The sequence below is a fragment of the Loxodonta africana genome, chromosome 1, assembly GCF_030014295.1.
Source record: "Loxodonta africana isolate mLoxAfr1 chromosome 1, mLoxAfr1.hap2, whole genome shotgun sequence".
NCBI lineage: Eukaryota > Metazoa > Chordata > Mammalia > Proboscidea > Elephantidae > Loxodonta > Loxodonta africana.
In genome coordinates, this window is record NC_087342.1 from 106,371,223 (window position 1) to 106,391,496 (window position 20,274).

Sequence of the window (20,274 nt, forward strand, 5' to 3'; positions counted from 1 at the left end):
TCAGGCTCATTAAATGGCACAGCATGTTCCCCGATGAAGAGAGAAGCAGCCCATCTTCCAGCTGGGACTGCAACCAGGTGGGCTAACCCTGGTGGGCTAGCCACCAGAAATGCAGAATGCAAAGCAGCTGCTGCATGGTGGGCTTGAGTGGCATCACCATAGACAGAGCAGGAGAAATTGCGTTCAGTAAAGGCAGGTCTGGGGAAGGGGGAACTTGAGAGAAAGGCCAGTTCAGGTGGGTGAGACTGACACATGGATTAGGAGGGGAGCAGAGGAGCTTGGTGGGGTGTGGATTTAAGCTTCCCAGCCAGGATCAGGAAAGCCTTGGCTCTCCCTTTAGGTTTTGCTTTCCCTCTGTACAGATGACCTTGAGCCCTTCTTGCTCATATCACATTCCCCATTTCTCTACCCCTCCCCAACTTCTGGGGATCTAGTAGAAAGCATTGCATAAACACAGCCCCACCCAGGGCTTGTTTTGGACATGGTTAGCTAAAGTATTTGAGTGCCAACCCTCTCCTCATTATTTTGTCCTAAGTTATCATAATCAGATTTTTTTTTAGCAAACAACTTGTAGTTTCTACAATGACAAGTAGCATGTGATTATCATAGAAAAATGAAACAATACATAAAGTAAAAAAATAAATATTACCTGTAATCTAGAGATAACCACTATTTACATTTAGCAAAATGAAATAATACTGTACATAATCTTTGTTTTGTAATATCTTATTTTTCTGAATCCATTCATTGTTAGTCCCCACATTAGAAACAGTTCTGAGACCAGATTTTGCTCAGAATGAAGACTAGCCTTTTTTTTTAACATAAAAAAACTTTTTGTTAAAGTATAACCTGTATAAGAAAAGTGCACAAATCATCAGTGTACAACTTGATGAATTTTTACAAAGGGAAAATACATGTGAGATGACTATTCACATCAACAAATAGAACATTGCCAGCACTCCAGAGCACACCCTAAGGCCCCCTTCCAGACACTAACCCTCAAGGGTAATAATTATCCTGGCTTTTAGCACCATGATTACTTTTGCCTACCTTTGAACTTTATATAAATAGAATCTTACAGCATGTACTCTTTTGTGTCTGGCTTCATCTGCTCAATATCATGTTTGTGAGATTCATCCATATTGTTATAGATAGTTGTGGTTCATCCATTCATTCTCATTGCTGTGTAATATTCCACTGTGAATATGCTACAACTTAGTTTTCTTTTTTTGTTGATAGAATTTGGATAACTTCCAGCCAGGACTATTACAAGTCTTATTGCAATGAACTTTCTTCTGTGTGACCTTTAGTGACTAGAAAGAATAGGAGAACAAAATCCTTTCAAGTATAAACCTAGGAGTGGAACTGTTGGATGATGTTGTTGATGTGTGCTGTCAAGTTGATTCCAACTCATAGTGACTCTATATGACAGAGTAGAGATGTCCCATAGGGTTTCCTAGCTTGTAATCTTTATGGGAGATGAGTGTCAAGTCTTTTCTCCTGCAGAGTGGCCAGTAGGTTTGAAACACTGACCTTTCATTTAGCAGCTGAGTGCTTAACCATTGTGCTACCAGCGGTTCTTGTTGGGACATAGAGTACATATGTTCAGCTTTAGTAATATTGCCAAACAGTTTTCTCAAGTGATTGTACCAGTTTACTCTGGTACCAGCTGTGTATGAGCGTTCCAGTTGCTCCATATCCTTACCAATGTTTGATATTTTTCATCTTGGCCATACTGGTGTGTATGTAGTGGATCTCATATGTTTAATTTGCATTTCTCTGATGCCTAATGTAGACAAGTAACTTTTCATATGTTTATAGGCCATTTAGATATCTTATTTGGTAAAATGTGTAAGTCTTTGGCCCATTTTTACATTGGGTTGGATGTCTTTTTCTTATTGATATGTAGAAATTTTTTATATATTTTGGATACTTGCCCTTTGTTGGATATATGTACTGCAAATGTCATCTTACTGTCTGTGGGTTGCCTTTTCATTCTTCTATAGCATATTTTTTGATGAACAGTATTTTTTGTATTTAACATAGTGTGATTCTTCACATTCTCCCTTGTGGTTGGTACTTTTTGTTCCTCGTTTAAATTTTTTTTCTTGTTCAAGTTCATAAAGCTGTTCTATGTTTTCTTCTAAAAGCTTTGTTTTACCTTTTACATTTAGATATACAATTCATCTGGAATCATTTTGTTATGTGGTCCGAGATAGGAATTGATCCATTTTCCCCCCATAGGGATGTCTAATTGACCCAGCATCAGTTAAAAATATCATACTTCCCCTCACTGCATTTGTCTGATGTAGGTCTATTTCAGGAATCTATATTCAGCTCCACTGATCTCTTTTTTCTGTCCTTTAGCACCATTTTTTATGATTGAGTACTATTTCACTGCCTAGAAAGTACCACAACGAATTCCCACTTACTAGGCTTCAATTCAAACATTTTTTCTAAGACCTATCTCCTACTCCAAAAGTAGCATCCTCTGTTCATCAATAGATCTTATATACCCCTCTCCCCAGTGGGTATGTTGTGGGTTTTTTTTTTGTTTTAAGTGCAACTGTGCTATGGAATAAAAAGGGCCAAGGGCCTTTGTTTGGGGTCTGCAAAAAGGTAACTGCCCCCCAAAGGAAAAGTCGTTTAAAATTATTAAAAAAATTTTTTTTTTTTGTTGGGAGTTTATACACACACACACACACACACACATATATAAACCAAGAAACCAAACCCATTGCCATCGAGTCGATTCCGACTCATAGTGACCCTATAGGACAGAGTAGAGCTGCGTCCCTGGTTTCCAAGGAGTGGCTGGTAGATTTGAACTGCCAGCCTTTTGGTTAGCAGCCAAACTCTTAATCACTGCACCACCACTACCACACACACACACATTTATTTATACACACACACATATATATATATACATATATATGAAACAAAAAAATTCATTTTAACATTTTTTTACGTGTACAATTCAGTGACACTAATTCCTTTCATCATGTTATGTAACCACCTCTATCCAAAACTCAGTGCCCTCAAAGGAAGGGTCTTTTTAAGAGCCAGAGTTTCTGGGGCTATTGGAGTCACTCTCGTGCCTGGGAAGAATATTTGCGGCTGCAATGGCAATCGTGGAAGCTGAGGAGCCGCACAGACCCTGTATGCACACATGTGGGAGGGAGGCAGAGGAGCCACTCCTTATCCCGATGAAACTTTTCCTCCACCCCCTCTTCTAAAGAGCCCAGCCCCCTTGCTTCTGCCCCATTTCCCTTCCTTCTTTCCTCTACCCCTAGTCCTGGAGCCTGTCTCTGAACTCTGGCGATAACTTAAGTCCCTTCCCAGTGAAGATGTTCAAGGAAACATTCACAAGAGATGGACTCAGAAACGTTCATTTTGCCAAGGAAAACGGAAACTCTCTGCAGAAAAGATCTGGCCTAGCGACTTGCTGCCAGCAAACAGGACAGCAGGCTCAGGTCAGAGCGAAGGCAAGTCAGTGAGAGCCATGGGTGAGTCAGTCTGTCTGTGGCTTCGGGCTGGGGAAGTTCTGGTCCCAGCTGTGGACAGATGTGCTTTTCTAGCCTTCCTCCCACCTCGCCCAGGAAGGGGGAGTCAGAGCCAAGAGCCACACAGATGTCAGCAGGGAATAAGCAAAGACAATGAAAATGTGGAGGGGAGCCGGTCCGGTAGAGACCACGGTGGAAGGGGGGCCACAAGAGAAACCCGTGGAAAGTGCTAGCAGACTCAGGTGATAGTCATGTTTGCTTTCTCCTAATTAATGTGGTTTCCTTACAAACCCCTTGCTGATTCCCAGCTGGTCAACTCAACCATAACAACACATGGTCTGCCCTGCCCAGGCCAGGAGGGGAGGCTGTGACACTCCCTTTGTGCTGAGGAGGGAAGGGACAGCCCCTCAGACTGTGGGGAGAGCAGGAAGGTCAGGGCCGATCTGCTTTGGGCTCGCCTGGCTGCACACCTCAATTTCCCACGACCTTTTAAAAGAGACAGCTAAAAAAAAAAGGGGAGGGGGCAGCTCCTTGTGTATTTGGGTTGCTGCTTCCCAAACAGGTATAGGTGGAGGTTGGGGGAGACCTTGGACAAAGAACCGCTTGCTTGGTGGTGTCTCTTGACAGGTGTGTCCTGCTAACGCAATGGGCCCGGAAATGGTTGGGGTGTGTCTGCAGTCCTTGCTAATTTGATGTTTTCCATTGATTTTTCAGTGTTACTTCTCTTCCTCACTCTGACTCTAACTTTGTCCAATTCATTCATCTTATCCACTCATTCCTTTGTTGATTCATCTAGCCAACAGGTTTCCATTGAGCAGCTACTAAGTGCTTTTTGTAAACAAATGATTACATGTGCTGGGAGAACACCTTAGGGGGTGAAAGCTCTTGTCCTGTTACAAAGAAACATTTATCCTGCAATTTATTTGCCTTCTCTTCCTTTTTCCCCTTTTAAGATTTTTAAAATTGTGAAATAAAACACACATTCAGAAAAAGTATGTAAAACTTAAATGTACCTCATAACAGATTAATTACAAAGCAAAATGGGTTAGTTTCTATGCTTTGGAATAGGATGCTGCTGCCCTAATATGGAAAAGGAGGGAAAATACGAAAGAGAAGTCAAGTTGGTGAGAGGCAGCTTTAGGAGCCTTCGGAATTCCAGACCCTTCCAGGAGGTGAGACTGGAGGAAGGAGCCCCAAACAAAACTGCTGAAGGCAAGAACCTGCCTGTGCCTGTGCCTTTGGTGTGTTCTGCAGACCCAGGTCAGAATATTCTCCACGTGCGTGTACCTTAGCCCTGACCCCCAGCACTTGGCCAGGAGTGCCCACAACCTAGCTTTAGCAAGGGGCTGAGGCCAGGCAGGCCTGCTCCACTCCGTTTCTCACCAGCCTAAGCAAGTCCCGGCTGTGGGATGTTTCTGCAGAGGGCTGGATCCCTTTCTGAAAAGGCCTTCTCAGGCTAAGAAACTCATCAGGTTCCACTTTCGGGGGGCCCAAAGTCAGTCCTTGCATGAGGAAAAGGCTTTAAACTTTTAGAACACTTTGGACCAATTGGCACATTTTCTAACAGGTGCAAAATGATGCCCTAGGCAGACACTGTCCCCTGAAAGCAAATGAGGAGACATACAAAAATATCAGGAATGACCTGTGATGGAAAATCAGGCTCTTCCCTAACCAAGTGGCAACTTAAGCCAGGTATTCATGCTCCGTGGGCCTCAGTTTCTGCATTTGTAGAGTATAGTTTGGGTCTAGAATTTCTGATTCTAGAAACAGCCTCATCCTTATAACCCAGAGAGATGGGAGTTCCATATATAGCCTCCTTCTCCCTGCTCTGCTCTCCTCCAGAGATCTCACCCAACTTTCACTCCTCAGCTCTTGCCTCGTTGCTATTAAGTCCAAAATCCATGCTTTTTGAGCTCCAGCCTCCTGTCTAATTGCTTACAGCAATTTCTAATGTGTGTTTTTTTTTTTTTCCTGAAGAGACTCAAGGGCACCATGTCTAAGTAAGGTCAAACCAACCACCTTTCTGAGAAATGCCCTTAAGTGCTGTTGTTGTCCCTGTCACTCACAGAGTCACCATCGGCCCCCACCTTCACCCCAACACTTGCATGTCCAGTTTCCAGAGGACAGAATGGTCATTCATCTGTTGCCTTATAATTTCCCCCTCTTCCTTACCACTTCAGTTTCCAGGTTGTTCCTGTTTGCTCATTGCCTTCAGCTTCCCCACATCCAGTCTGCACCGCTGTCTAATTTTTCTGAAACACCCTTGAAGCCCTTTCCTGCTTGGTGTCTCATAGTTCATAGCAGGCTTTTTGAAAGTGGAGTTCTGGTACAATCCTGGGCCTCTCCTCACGCCTAAGGAGTCAGAATCTCTCACTGTGGGCCTTGGAATTTCGAGTTTTAGGAACTCCTGATACAATAAACTCTGAGAACTGCTGACCAAAGGGGATAAAGTCCCAACTCCTTAGCTTGACATTTGAGGCCTCCCATGATCTCTTACCTTTCCCAATTTTTCTCCCTTCTCCCACTCAGACTTTCAAAACACACCCCAGGCTCATTTTCCTTCTCTTCCTTCACTCCCACCCTGTCCCTTTCCAGGGGTGCCCTCCCTCATCTCCTATTCAAAGCCCTCCCTTTTTTCAAGGCCTGGCTCTCATCTCACCTCCTTTGCCAGGGCTTCCTGGATCTGATCTCTCCATATATTCTTTCCTTCCCTCCTACCACCTAGCACTCGTCTGTGCCCTAAGCTCTGGCCACTATTTCATGCTGTTCTGCACTAACCAGGACTCTTTGGGTTGTAAGTATTCATCACCCAGCTCATAGTAAGGCATTTACTGCCCCTTGTAACCAATCCAGGTAGGCAAGATTCACTGGGGCTCCAACTGGAGCCAGAGACTCAAGCACCATCAGGTTCTTCCTCTCCTTCTCTTATCTCTGCTTCTCTCTGTACTTTGACTTTATTCACTCACAGTTTACTCCCCACAAGTCAGCCAGCAGTTCCTGGCCTCATCTCTTTCTAACTTTATCACCAGAAGATAGGACCTTCTTCTCTGCCTTCCATTTTGAACACCGCAGGGGAAGATTTCTAATTGGCTAGTTTTGGGTTAGGGATTGCGACACTAAGACTGTTTAAAAGCTCCGTGTAATTATATGGAGAAGCTACAGGAAAGGCAAAAGAAGGCTAGTTCTCCAAAGGAGAAGAGTACTGTTTTCAAGAAAAAAGGAAATGCTTGGCAAAATAACTAATAAATGTTCACTACTGTGTTGGTTAAGGAGCCCTGGTGGAGCAATGGTTAAGAGCTCGGCTGCTAACTGAAAGGTCAGTGGTTTTAACCTACATGCTGCTCCATGGGAGAAAAGACCTGGCATCTACTCCCATAAAAATTATAGCCTAGGAAACACTATGGGGTTCTACTCTGTTATATAGGGTCACTATGAATCAGAGCTGACTTGATGGCACACAACAACAACTGTGTTCCTTAAGGAGCCATGGTCGTACAATGGTTAAGTGCTTGACTGCTAACAGAAATGTCAGCCATTCAAACCCACCAGCTGTTCCGCAGAAGAGACCTGGTGATCTGCTCCCGTAAAGATTACAGCCTAATATGCACACCTATGTTCATTGCAGCACTATTCACAGTAGCATAAAAAATGGAAACAACCTAAGTGTCCATCAGTGAATGAATGGATAAATAAAATGTGGTGCATACATACAATTGAATACTATACAGCCATGAAGAATAATGATGAGTTCTCAAAATATATTATGTGGATGAATCTGGAGGGCATTAAGCTGAATGAAATCGGTCAATCACAAAAGGACAAATATCGTGTGATCTCACCTTTAATAGAAGACAAGAATAGGTATAGCACCAAATGTGGGTGAAGAACGCACAGCTTGACCAAGGTAAATGATGTCACTAAGAAGTACACAAGAAGAGAACGTTTTGATAAAGGATACGACATATATAATGTTGCAGCAACACCAATAACAACCAAAAATATGTGTGTGGTTACGTATGTATGCAAATATGCATATATGAGTGTGTGTGTGTGTACACATGTGTGCACATATCAAAACTCATTGTCATCGAGTTGGTTCTGACTCATAGTGGCCCTATATATGTATCTATATGTATGTGGGAGCCCTGGTGGCGCAGTGGTTAAGAGCTCCGCTGCTAACCAAAAGGTCAGCAGTTTGAATCCACTAGCCACTCCTTAGAAACCCTATGGGGAAGTTCTACTCTGTCTTATAGGGTTGCTATGAGTTGAAATCGACTCAACAACAACACATATATATATGTGTATGTACATGTATGTATGTGCATGCACATACACCCATATATATAATAAACCACAGAGGGGGCACAGTTACAGATACATCTTAGACATAACCAAACACCTTGTGAGACTGGTTTTCTGGGTTTGAAGTCTTAGGGCCATAGTCTCTTGGGACAAATTGGTCACTTGGCATAATATAGTTCATAAAGTTTATGTTCTACATCTTAGTTTGGTGAGTAGTATCTGAAGTTTTAAAAGCTTGGAAGCAGCCATCTAAGATACAACTCTTGGTCTCTACTCATCCAGGGCAAAAGAGAAAGAAGGAAACCAAAGACTCAGAGAAGAAACTAGTCTACAGAATGAATGGTCTACATAAACCATGGCCTCATCTACCCTGAGACCAGAAGAACTAGATGGTGCCTGGTTACTACTAACGATCATTTTGATCAGGGCCATGATAGATAGATACTGGTATAATAGAAGAAAAACATGGAGCAGAATTCAAATTCTTAAAAAGTCCTGACTTACTGGACTGGTTGAGACTAGAGGACTCTGTGAGCTTATCATCCTAATCTTGAACTGAAACTATCCCCTGAGGTCACCTTTTAGCTAAATAATACATTGACTCATAATATAAGGAATATAACCTGTGAGTACTGTGCACTTAAAAAAAAAATCATCTATATGAAACCAAAGGGTCAACAATTACCCTAAAACAAAGATGGAAGGATAAGGGCACAGGGAAACCAGATTACTGAAAGGGAACATCTAGAACAGAATAAGAACGTTGACACATTATGAAAAATGTAACCAGTGTCACTGAACAATTTGTGTAGTAATTGTTACTTGAGAACCTAATTTGCTGTGTAAACTTTCATTGAAAACACAATAAAATATGATTTTAAAAAAAAGATTACACCCTAGGAAACCCTATGGGGCAGCCCTACTCTGTCATATAGGCTCACTACGAGTTGAAATTGACATGATGGTATGCAACAACAAACAACAACTGTGTCTGTTAGGAGTAGGGTTGTCTATGTATGACAGAAAATCCCAAATATCAGTGGCTTAAATAAGATGGTAAAGGACTCTGGAAGTAGTCAGGGACCCAGGCTCCTTCTACCTTGTTGCTCTGCTACTTCATAGACCTAGATGACTGCTCGAGCTCTAGCCATCATGCCCATATTCCAGAGAGCAGAAAGGAGAAATAAACAAAGAATGGCCTAACCTGCCATCCTTTAAAGATACCTGTAAATTGTATACACTTCAGCTTATATCCCGTTTCCCAGAACTTAGTTACACAGTCATATCTAGCTGAAAGGGAAATGTAGTCTTTATTCTGGGTAGCCATATGCATAGCTGAAATTCATAGGTGTTATTTTTTTTTAATTACAAACCAAGGAAGAACAAGAGAAGAGATAGTGGAGGACAATACGCAGCCTGTGCCATAGCTAAGCCCCTGAGTTGCTTTGAGGGGAGCATTTCCAGCTGATGGGGAGCACACAGTTTGCAACGAGACTTGCTCCATTTTTAGACAGCCAGATCCACCCCTCTGTCACTTATAGTTGCTGCTCCTTGCTCTGCCCTCTGACCCTTTTCTACACAATGACATTTGAAGACAGCAATGGCACCCAAGTCTGTTCTGGCCCAATCTTCCCTAACTCCTTCAGTTCTTCTTTCATGAGTTCCAGATCTCAGCACCCTGGTGGGCAGCAATGGCTTGCCAGTGTCCTCCTTAAAACGTAACGCCCTGAGCTGGGCCCAGTACCCCAGTTGTAGTGTCACCAATATAAAATATAATTTGGCCATTGACACCCCCCCCCCTCTAAAAACCCCACATCTATTAAAGTGTGCAAGATTGAGAGAAAGTGTGCCATCTCGGGTCATACCTCTGAGTCTGATGGGACTTGTTGTAATTCAGCCTCACATCCACTCATGTGGACGTTATGGTGCCAAGGCTCTTACAACCTGTAACACATTCTCTGGCAGACTGTCTGGTCCCCAAAGCAGGCCTTTAGACGCATCTATGCCAAAGGTCATCTTGCTCTTGTGGGGCCTTCATTTAACATCTTGACTGTTAAATGACTGTCACCTGGAGGATTTGCTTTTCCTTCTAGCTTTGTTTCAGGGTCAGTAGCTACGTTCTGTTCATCTCCCATAGTCCCTGTGGAGTCCAGTTTATTTATTGCCTTCCTTTGGTTGATTTACCTAAATAAGGTGCAAGGTCTTTCAGAGTGATGAAAAGCACAGCTGGATTCAGAGCAAGTTGCAAATTGTGCCTCCCCAGGAAGCACCCTTTGAGATGGATGTTGGCATGCAGTGAGTTCTTTAGAGAGTGCTATTAGGATCAAGGAAACCTTGGTGGCATAGTGGTTGAGAGCTACAGCTGCTAACCAAAAGGTCAGCAGTTCGAATCCACAAGGTGCTCCTTGGAAACTCTATGGGGCAGTTCTACTCTGTCCTATAGTGTCACTATGAGTCAGAATGAACTCCACAGGAGTGGGTTTTGGGTTTCTTGGGATCAATGTTGAAGGGGAGGGGAGGGGAGGGGAGGGGAGGGGAGGGGAGGGGAGGGGAGGGGAGGGGAGGGGAGGGGAGGGGAGGGGAGGGGAGGGGAGGGGAGGGGAGGGGAGGGAAAGAAGTAGGATTGGGCAGAAGAAGGAGTCAAGCTGCAATGGAGTCTTAGTGGAATGCCTCAGGCTTTCCATAGTGAGTTCTAAAGTTGGAATGATCCTTCAGAGTTGTTCCAAATTGGGGCAAGAAGGCCAGGTCTTTACACTCGCATGACAACCAGTCATTGGATGTGGGCATGTCACTCTCTATTCAGCCCGATAACCTCCGCAGGGATTGGCAGCTATGGACTTTCTGCTCGCAGCACTCCTGGCAGCTGGAAAAATAAGTCCTTCATTCCTGAAATGGGGTCTGGACGGTGCATCACAATGTCCACCACAGAGTGGAAGGCCTGGGTCAGCCTGGGCCAGTCTATTCACCTTGCAGAGCCTCTGTTTCTTCTCTTGCAAAACTCGGTGGCGTGGGCCAAGGGTGGGCCAGTGTCTGGCAGCCGGGTATGGTAGGAGCTCTGCTGAAAGGCCTGACCTGAATCTGGATGAGATTCCTAGGCCTTCCCATAAACTTCCAGCCCTCCCTCAGGGTTGCTGTGGGCATCACCAGAGGACCAGGAGATCACTTAAGCCATTGCCAGGGATGGACATCTAGATGAGAGGGAGGCCACCTTAGGACCACCTGGCATGAGCTCCTGGGGGAACGCTACCATTGGAAGGATTTTCCTCAGAATCTTGGGAAGGCCTGGTGGGAGACAAAAGCATCAGAGTGGTGGTAGGAGGGGGAGGAAGAAGACAGCTGAAGAAGGCCTGGGGCCATTGCTGATAAGTAGAGTCAGGAGACCTGGGCCTAGGTGCTAGGTCTACCCTTGACTGGCCATGTGACCTGGGTCATGTCCCTGAATTGCTCTGGTCTCCAGTGACCTTATCTGCAGAATCAAAGGTTGGGCAAGGGAGTCTCTGAGGTCACCTCCAGCTTTATAATTCTCTCACCTTCGAGGTGAAGTACTTCCTTTCACCTCCACCACCGGGGGTAGGGTGTACAAAGAGAGGAGTAACTGGGAGCCAGTGGAGCTAGGCTTCCTCCTCTTCCTTTTGCTTTATCCCTGCTGTTCTTACAGAAATGGTGGGGGGTGGGCAGAGGTGGGGAAGGTTGGAGAGTGGTGTGTCTTGTGGCAAGGAGACGGCAGGGGCCGGGACAAGGGCAGTCACAACTCTCCTTCAATTCTATGCTCCCTGAGGAAATGCAATGTAAGGCTAATTGCCTCCGTGAAAAACTGCCCCCATTGCCATGAGATCAGAAGTACTGGATGGAGCCCAGCTACTGTTACTGAACATTTCGATCAAAGGTTCTATAGGAGAATTCTGATCAAAAGGGGACAGAACGGACTTTCAAATTCTCATAGACTCGGGACTTCCTGGAGCTGTGGAGGCTGGATGAACCCTTGAAACTATTGTTCTGAGATAATTTTTAAACCTTAATCCTTAAACCAGAAATATGCCCTGAAGCATTACGTCACTATGGTTGATGTCACCCAGTACGGTAACTCATGATGTCACCCCCCTCATGCTAATTACCAGAATACTGCAGCTAAAACACCAGAAAATTTCACAAAACCAGCAACTATAAAAAGAGCAGCAGCAATGAAAATAACAGTGCATGCTTGTAGTGTGTACAGTCAGTACTATGTGACTAGAAGCATAGTTGTCATTGGGTAATAATGACAGCTCTGACCAGAGCAGAGTGCATAAGAAGGTTCAAAAAGTAAATTAGCATAGAGTTTTAGCCTTGTAGGTATATTGATACGTGTAAGCTGGGCTTACAAAATTTTTTATTGTTGTAACAAGAATATTTTTATAAAAAAATTTATAGACAGTCATTTTGGTGTCACTCCCTCTGACAGTATCATCCAGTGCAGCCCACGCCCCTCCTCACCCAGCTAGTGACACCACTGCCTTGAAGTCTTCTCAAAACCAAGTAATAGTTTATTTTAGCTCAACTAGTAAAGAATGTCTGCCTTGAGCATTAGGCTCTTGTAAGACCTGTCTATATGGAATCAAATGGACAACAGCAACTGGAAAGATTACACAGGAACCTTAGAGGGCAGTGAATTTATGTTAATGAAGGGGGAACAACTCAGAAAAGGAGGGTGAAAATGGTTGCTCAACTTGAAGAATGTAATCAATGTCACTGAATTGTACATGTGGAAACTGTCGAATTGGTGTATGCTCTGCTATGTATATTCTCAACAACAACAACAAAATTATATATAAAAAAAACCTTCCTTCCTGGCTCGTGGCAACCTCTGAGCAAGTTTTGGATCTGACAGTCCCAGCAGGAGGCTCTCCTGTGTGTGTGTGTGTGTGTGTGAGAGAGAGAGAGAGAGAGAGAGACAGACAGACAGAAGAATCTGCCATAACTTGATGTTCGGAAAAAGCCCACCTTTTTCCTTTGCCCACAGTCTCTTTTTGACCCCAGAGAAGATTTTCAGATGCATGTGTCACCAGGAGCTGCCAGGCTATAAAACATGAGGACCCAGGGGAGGACAGGAGCCAGCCTCTCTGCTCATCCTAGCAAGTCATTGGAAGGCAGTGTTCAGAGCAGAGGGAGGGGGAGGATGCTTTCTTCCCCCTTTTAGCTCATCTGGCCTTTCAAATGGGACTTGTGCCCTGCTACCCTCCTCTCTGAGACACCGCATGCAGACTTGGGGATGGATGGGATGGCCCTTAGGGGACATCTAGCCCACTACTTCTAGGACCCTGCATCTCTGTGAGAGTCCAGGACTGCGAGCTATTCCACAGCCCCTCTGGCCATATGGCCTGTTTGTTTAATCTGCCTCAGGCCTCCAGGACTCTCAGATCTGAGGGTCTCTGACCGGTGGAATCACCCTTTCTTTCTCATAGGAGTCCTGGGAGGCAGCAAAGGGCAGGCAAAGAGAGCTTCTTTTTCTGGAAGCACTCCTCAGCTCCAGGGAGGACAAGTGACTTGTCCAAAGTGACACAGCAAGTTAGAGACAGAGTGCTGGCCAATCAAGTGATCTGATTTCTAGAAATAAACCCATTGCTGTCAAGTCGATTCCGACTCATAGCGACCCTAGAGGACAGAGTAGAACTGCCCTGTAGAGTGTCCAAGGAGCACCTGGCAGATTCGAACTGCCGACCTTTTGGTTAGCAGCCATAGCACTTAACCACTACGCCACCAGGGTTTCTGATTTCTAGAAATATTATTATTATTATTTTTTAGAGGGGTTTTATTTGTTCTCTCTGGTTGGAGGGTGAGAAGGGCTGGAAAAATTCTTTTTCAGGGGTCAGAGAGTTGACAGTAGAGAAGCCCCTGGGGTAGGATATTCATTGTGGTGCCACCTGGGCCACCCCCATGGTCACCTGCTGAGACTAAGGACCCCCTCCTTCAATCTGTCCAGGGAAGTGGCAGAGTAGGGGAGGGAGTAAAGCCTACAAAGGAGGGAGGGACAGTGGAGGCCAGGACAGGGGAGGGCAGAAAGGGAGGGAAAGGGCTTGGGGACTAAGGGAGATGGAGAATGAGTGAACAAACAGTGTTCTGGAAAACAACTTGTTTCCCCTTTCCAGGCTCCCTGCCTGCCTGCCTTCCCCACTGGAGACAGCAATTTAAAATAACGAGTCATAATTTGATTACATTCTCTTCTAGCCTCCAAGGGTAAACAAGGATCCCTGAAGAAGGAACAGAGAGGCCCAGGCTTCTGACTGGATGTGGATTATCCAGTATAAGCAAGGTAAGCACGGTGCTTATCTTGCTTACCAGATCATCTGTAGTGAAACTGTTCACTATAGATTAGTAAGTAAGCACAAAAAAGCCTGTGCTTACCTTGCTTACTGGGTCATCTGTCCCTGTCAGGGACTGTAAATTTGAAAAGAAGATTGGATTCTGTAGGAAGATGCTGTGGGATTGGGAGAGAGACAGATGCCATCCATACCCATAAGTAGAATCTTTTTTTATTATTGTGCTTTAGGCGGAAGTTTACAGCTCAAGTTAACTTGTCGTTCAAAAATTTATACGCATATTATTTGTGACATTAGTTGCAATCCCCACAATGTGACAGCACACTCCCCCTTTCCACCCCAGGTTCCCTGTGTCCATGAGACCGGTTCCTGTCTCTTCCTGCCTTCTCATCTTGCTTTTGGACAGGAGCTGCCCATTTGGTCTCTTATATTAGATTGAACTAAGAAGCACATTCCTCACGTGTATTATTTTTTGTTTTATAGTCCTGTCTAATCTTTGAAAAGTGGGCTTCAGGAACGGTTTCAGTTCTGGGTTAACAGTGCTTCTGGAAGCCATAGTTTCGGGGGTTCCTCCAGCTTCTGTCAGACCATTAAGTCTGGTCTTTCTCTGTGAATTTGAGGTCTGTTCTACGTTCTTCTCCTGCTCTGTCCAGGACTCTCTGTTGTGTTGCCTGTCAGGGCAGACGTTGGTGGTAGCCTGGCACCATCTAGTTTTTCTGGTCTCAGGTTGGTGGAGTCTCTGGTTCACTTGGTCCTTTAGTCCTTTGGGCTAGTATTTTCCTTGTGTCCTTGGTTTTCTTCATTCTCCTTTGCTCCGAGTGGGATGGGACCAATTGATGTATGTAAGATCTCAGATGTATCTAAGATGGCCGCTCACAAGTTTTTAGTTTACAGACGCCACTCACCAAAGTGGGGCATAGAACATTTGCTTAATAAACTGTGTTATGCCATTTGACCTAGATGTTCCCTGAAACTATGGTCCCCAGGCCGCAGCCCCTGCTACTCTGTCCCTCAAAGTGTTTGGATGTGTCCAGGAAACTTCTTTGCTTTTGCTTCGGTCCAGTTGTGCTGACCTCCCCTGTATTGTGTGTAGTCCTTCCCTTCACTGAAGTTGATCCTTTTCTACTATCTAGTTAGTGATTTCCACTCCCCCTCTCTCCCAACCCTGGTAACTATCAAAAGAATGTTTTTTTCTGTGTTTAAACCTTTTTTTGAGTTCTTATAATAGTGGTCTCATGTATGTCCTTTTATGACTGACTTATTTCACTCAGCCTAATGTCCTCCAGATTCATCCATGCTGTGAGATGTCTGGTAGATTCATCATTGTTCATTGTTGTTGCATAGTATTCCATGTGTGTATGTGCCATAATTTGTATATCCATTTGTCTGTTAATGGGCATTTAGGTTTTTTCCATCTTTTTGCTATCGTGAATAGTGCTGCAATGAACATGTGTGTACATATATTTATTTGTGTGATGGCTCTTATTCCTCTCGGGTATATTCCTAAGAGTGGGATTTAGAAGCAGAATCTTTGATGTGGTGAAAAAATGTGAAATTGTTCACTACAGATGATCTAGTAAGCAAGGTAAGCACTGTGCTAATCTTGCCTATTGGATAATCCACCCCTGCTTCTGACATACTCCCGCTGGGTCTGCACAGGGGTTTCCCCCTCCTGTCTTTGTCCCTCTTCTTGTGGTGCACTTGAAACACGTTTGGAGGGTTTCAATTCCCCTTTTGTACTAATATTTACACTCTTCTTATAGCTGCTGTCCCCTCCTTCCCCTATTATCTGCCCTTCTCAGTAATGTTTTTATCCCGAGGCCTGCATACCATGTAAATATTTAATCTCATCCATTATTTCCTGTTTATGATCAGTATAAATCCTGAGCTCATGCGCTGTGCATCTGTCCCCCTGTATCTGACTGGGAAGGGGAGGCCCGAGGGTAGGACTGTGTCTATGCCTTTGTCTTGGATCACAGCCTAGCTCAGGGCTGTGGTCAGTGTATCACTAACTCTGGATTCAATTTTTTTTTTTAATAATAAAAGGCTGCCTTTTATTGATTGCTTACAACATGCTCGGGACTGTGTCTATTACATCATTTAGTTATCAGAAGAATCTCCCAGATGGCAAGTAGCCTCTCCATCGTGTGGATGAAGAGACTGAGGCTCTGAGAGGCCAAGTCATTTGCTCAAGGCCAGGAAAGCAGAGCATCAGGATTAGAATCTGCCCATGCTCTTAACCCCATCTTCTACTGCACTGTGTATATGCTACCTGCCTTCCATCCACAGAGAGGCAGGCTTTTCCACGGCCCTCTGCCCAGTGAGAGAATTCAGCCTCCTGTCCGGTGATTCCATCAGGCTGGGGTTCTAGCTCCTGGCTGCACAGTGGAGTCATCTGGGGAGATTTAAGCAGAAATGCCCAGCATAACCTCGGAACAGTGAAGTAAGAGCCCCTGGGGGCTGGAACCCACACATCAGCACTTTTTCCCTAAATTGTATTTGTTTTGTTGTTGTTGAGAATATATACAGCACGACATACACCAATTTAATGGTTTCTGTATGTACAACTTAGTAACACTGATTACATGCTTTCAGTTGTGCAACCATTCTCACCCTCCTTTTCTGAGTTGTTCTTCCCCCATCACCATAAAATCATTGCCCCCTAAGGTTCCTATCTAATCTTCTGAGTTGCTGTTGCCCATTTTATGCCACATGGATAGTTCTTAAAAGAGCATAATGCTCAAGGCAGACCTTTTTTTACTAGTTCAGCTAATCTATTGTTCAGTTTTAAGACGATTTCAGGGGATTTTTTGGTTACGATTTAAAGATCATCTCAGGGCAATAGTTTCAGCGGTTCATCCATCCTCCATGGCTCCAGAAAGTCTGGATTCCATGAGAATCTGAATTTCAGTTCTGCATTTTTTCCCTTTTGATAAGGATTTTTCTATGGAATCTTTGATAAAAATATTCAATAATGGTAGCCAGGCACCATCCAGTTCTTCTGATCTCCTGGCAAAGGAGGCAGTTGTTCATGGAGGCAGTTAGCCACACATTCCATATCGTCCTCCTGTTCCTGACTCTCCTTCTTCCTCTGTTGCTCCAAGTGAATACAGACCAATTATTGTGCCTTGGATGGCTGCTTGCAAGCTTTTAAGACCCAGGCATTGTGCGATGAACTAGGAGGTAGAACAGAAGCGTTAAACACATTATTATGTCAAGTAACTGGGATGTCCCATGAATCCATGACCTTATACTTCCAAACCAGGGAACAAAATCCCATGAGGTGTTTGGTTATACATAAGCAGGCTCAGCAGCTATTCTTTTTTTTGTTGTTGTTGTAAATATCTCCATCACACAACTTTTGCCAATTCAACATTTTACAGGTGTACAACTTATTGACAGCAATTACAATAATTTGCTGGGCAACCCTACCCTTAATTAATGTGATTTTTCCATTACTGTTAACGTCCCCTTTTTCCCCTCCCTCCCACCCCATTAACCACGAATAAACTTTGGTCTCTATACATTTGCCTTTTCTTGTCTTTTTATAGAAGTGAGGTCATACAATATTTGCCCTTTTATGATTGGCTTATTTCACTCAGCATGTCTTCAAGCTCCATCTGTACTGTTGTATGTATCAAGACTTAATTTCTCCTACCAGCTGAGTACTATTCCTTTGTATGTATTACCACATTTTGTTTACCCATTCATCTGTTAATGTGCCTTTAGGTTCTTTTCACCTTTTGGCTATTGTGAATAGTGCTGCAATGAACACTTGCATATAAGTCTCTTTTTAAGGCTCTGTTTTCAAGTCTTTAGGGTATATACCTAGGAGTGGAATTGATGGGTTATATGGTAGCTCTATTTTTAGTTTTTTGAAGAACCACCATACTGTTTCCCACAACAGCTGTACAATTTTGTATTCCCACCAGCAATGGATAAGGGTTCCAATTTCCCCACATCCTTGCCAATATTTGTTCTTTTCTTTTTTTTTTTTTTTAATCTTAGTCATACTAGTGGAAGTGAAATGGTATCTCATCGTGGTTTTCATTTGCATCTCTCTGATGGCTAATGATGCTGAGAATCTTTTCATGTGTTTGGTGGCCATTTGAATCTCCTCTTTGGTGAAATGCTTGTTTAAGTCCTTTTCCCATTTCGATTGGGCTATCTTTTGTGGTTAAGTTGTTGAAGTTTTATATATATCTCTGTTATTAGATTCTTGTCAGATATATGATTTCCAAAGATATTCTTCCAGTTGGTACCCTGTCTTTTCACTTTATTGGTAAAGTCTTTTGATGAACACAAATTTTTAAACATGATAAACGGAGAAAATGTTGAAGTTGTCAAGGATTTCAACACAATCAACACCCATGGAAGCAGCAGTCAAGAAATCAAACGACAGATTGCATTGGGCAAATCTGCTGCAAAAGACTTCTTTAAAGTGTTAAAAAGCAAAGATGTCAGTTTGAGGACTGAGGTACGCCTGACCCAAGCGTGGTATTTTCAATCGTTTCATATGCATGCGAAAGCTGGACAATGAATAAGGAAGACTAAACAAGTGCTTTTGAATTATGGTGTTGGCGAAGAGTATCGAATATACTATGGACTGCCAGAAGAATGAACAAATCTGTTGTGAAACTACAGCCAGAATGCTCCTGTCATGGATTGAATTGTGTCCCCCCCAAAAATAAGTGTCAACTTGGTTAGGCCATGATTCCCAGTACTGTATGGTTGTCCTCCATTTTGTGATTGTAATTTTATGTTAAAAGGATTGGGGTGGGATTGTAACACCCTTACCAGGTCACATCCCTGATCCAAGGTAAAGGGAGTTTCCCTGGGGTGTGGCCTGCACCACCTTCTATCTCTCAAGAGATAAAAAGGAAAGGGAAACAGGCAGAGAGTAGGGGATGTCATACCACCAAGAAAGCAGCACCAGGAGCAGAGCGTGTCCTTTGGACATGGGGTCCCGGCGCCTGAGAAGCTCCTTGACCATGGGAAGATTGAAGACAAGGACCTTCCTCCAGAGCCAACAGAGAGAGAAAGCCTTCTCCTGGAGTGGACGCCCTGAATTTGGACTTGTAACCTACTAGACTGTGAGAAAATAAATTTCTCTTTGTTAAAGCCATCCACTTGTGGTAATTCTCTTATGTCAGCACTAGATGACTAAGACAGCGCTTCAGAAGCAGGGATGGTGAGACTTCATCTCATGTTCTTTGGACATGTTATCAGAAAGGATCAGTCCCTGCAGAAGGGTATCATGCTTGAGAAAGTAGAGGGTCAGAGAAAGAGCCTCAAGGAGATGGATTGACACAGTTGCTGCAACAATGGGCTCAAACATAGCAATGATTTTGAAGATGGCACAGTACTGGGCAGTGTTTTGTTATGTTGTAAATAGGGTCGCCATGAGTCAGAACTGACTCAATGGCTCCTAACAACAACAATTTCTTTTTCTTAAATTGTACTTTAGATGAAGGTTTATAGAACAAACTAGCTTCTCATTAAACAGTAAGTACACATACTGTTTTATGGCATTGGTTAACAACCCCACAACATGTCAACACTCCCTTCTCAATCATGGGTTCCCAATTACCAGCTTTCCTGTCCTCTCCTGCCTTCTAGTCCTTGGCCCTGGACTGGTGTGCCCCTTTAGTCTGGTTTTGTTTTATGGGCCTGTCTAATCTTTGACTAAAGGGTGAACCTCAGGAGTGACTTCATTACTGAGCTTAAAGGGTGTCTGGGGGCCATACTCTTGGGGTTTCTCCAGTCTCTGTCAGGCCAGTAAGTCTGGTCTTTTTTTTTTTTTTTTGTGAATTAGAATTTTGTTCTACACTTTTCTCCAGCTGTTTGGGACCTTCTATTGTGAACCCTGTCAGAGCAGTCAGTGGTGGTAACTGGGCACCATCTAGTTGTACTGGACTCAGCCTGGTGGAGGCCGTGGTAATTGTGATCTATTAGTCCTTTGGACTAATCCTTCCCTTGTGTCTTCCTTTAGTTTTAGTTTTCTTCATTCTCCCTTGCTCCCTAAGGAGTGAGACCAGTGGAGTATCTTAGATGGCCACTCACAGGCTTTTAAGACCCCAGATGCTAGTAACTAAAGTAGAATGTAGAACATTTTCTTTATATACTGTGTTACACCAGTTGAGCTGGATGTTCCCTGAAACCGTGATCCCCAC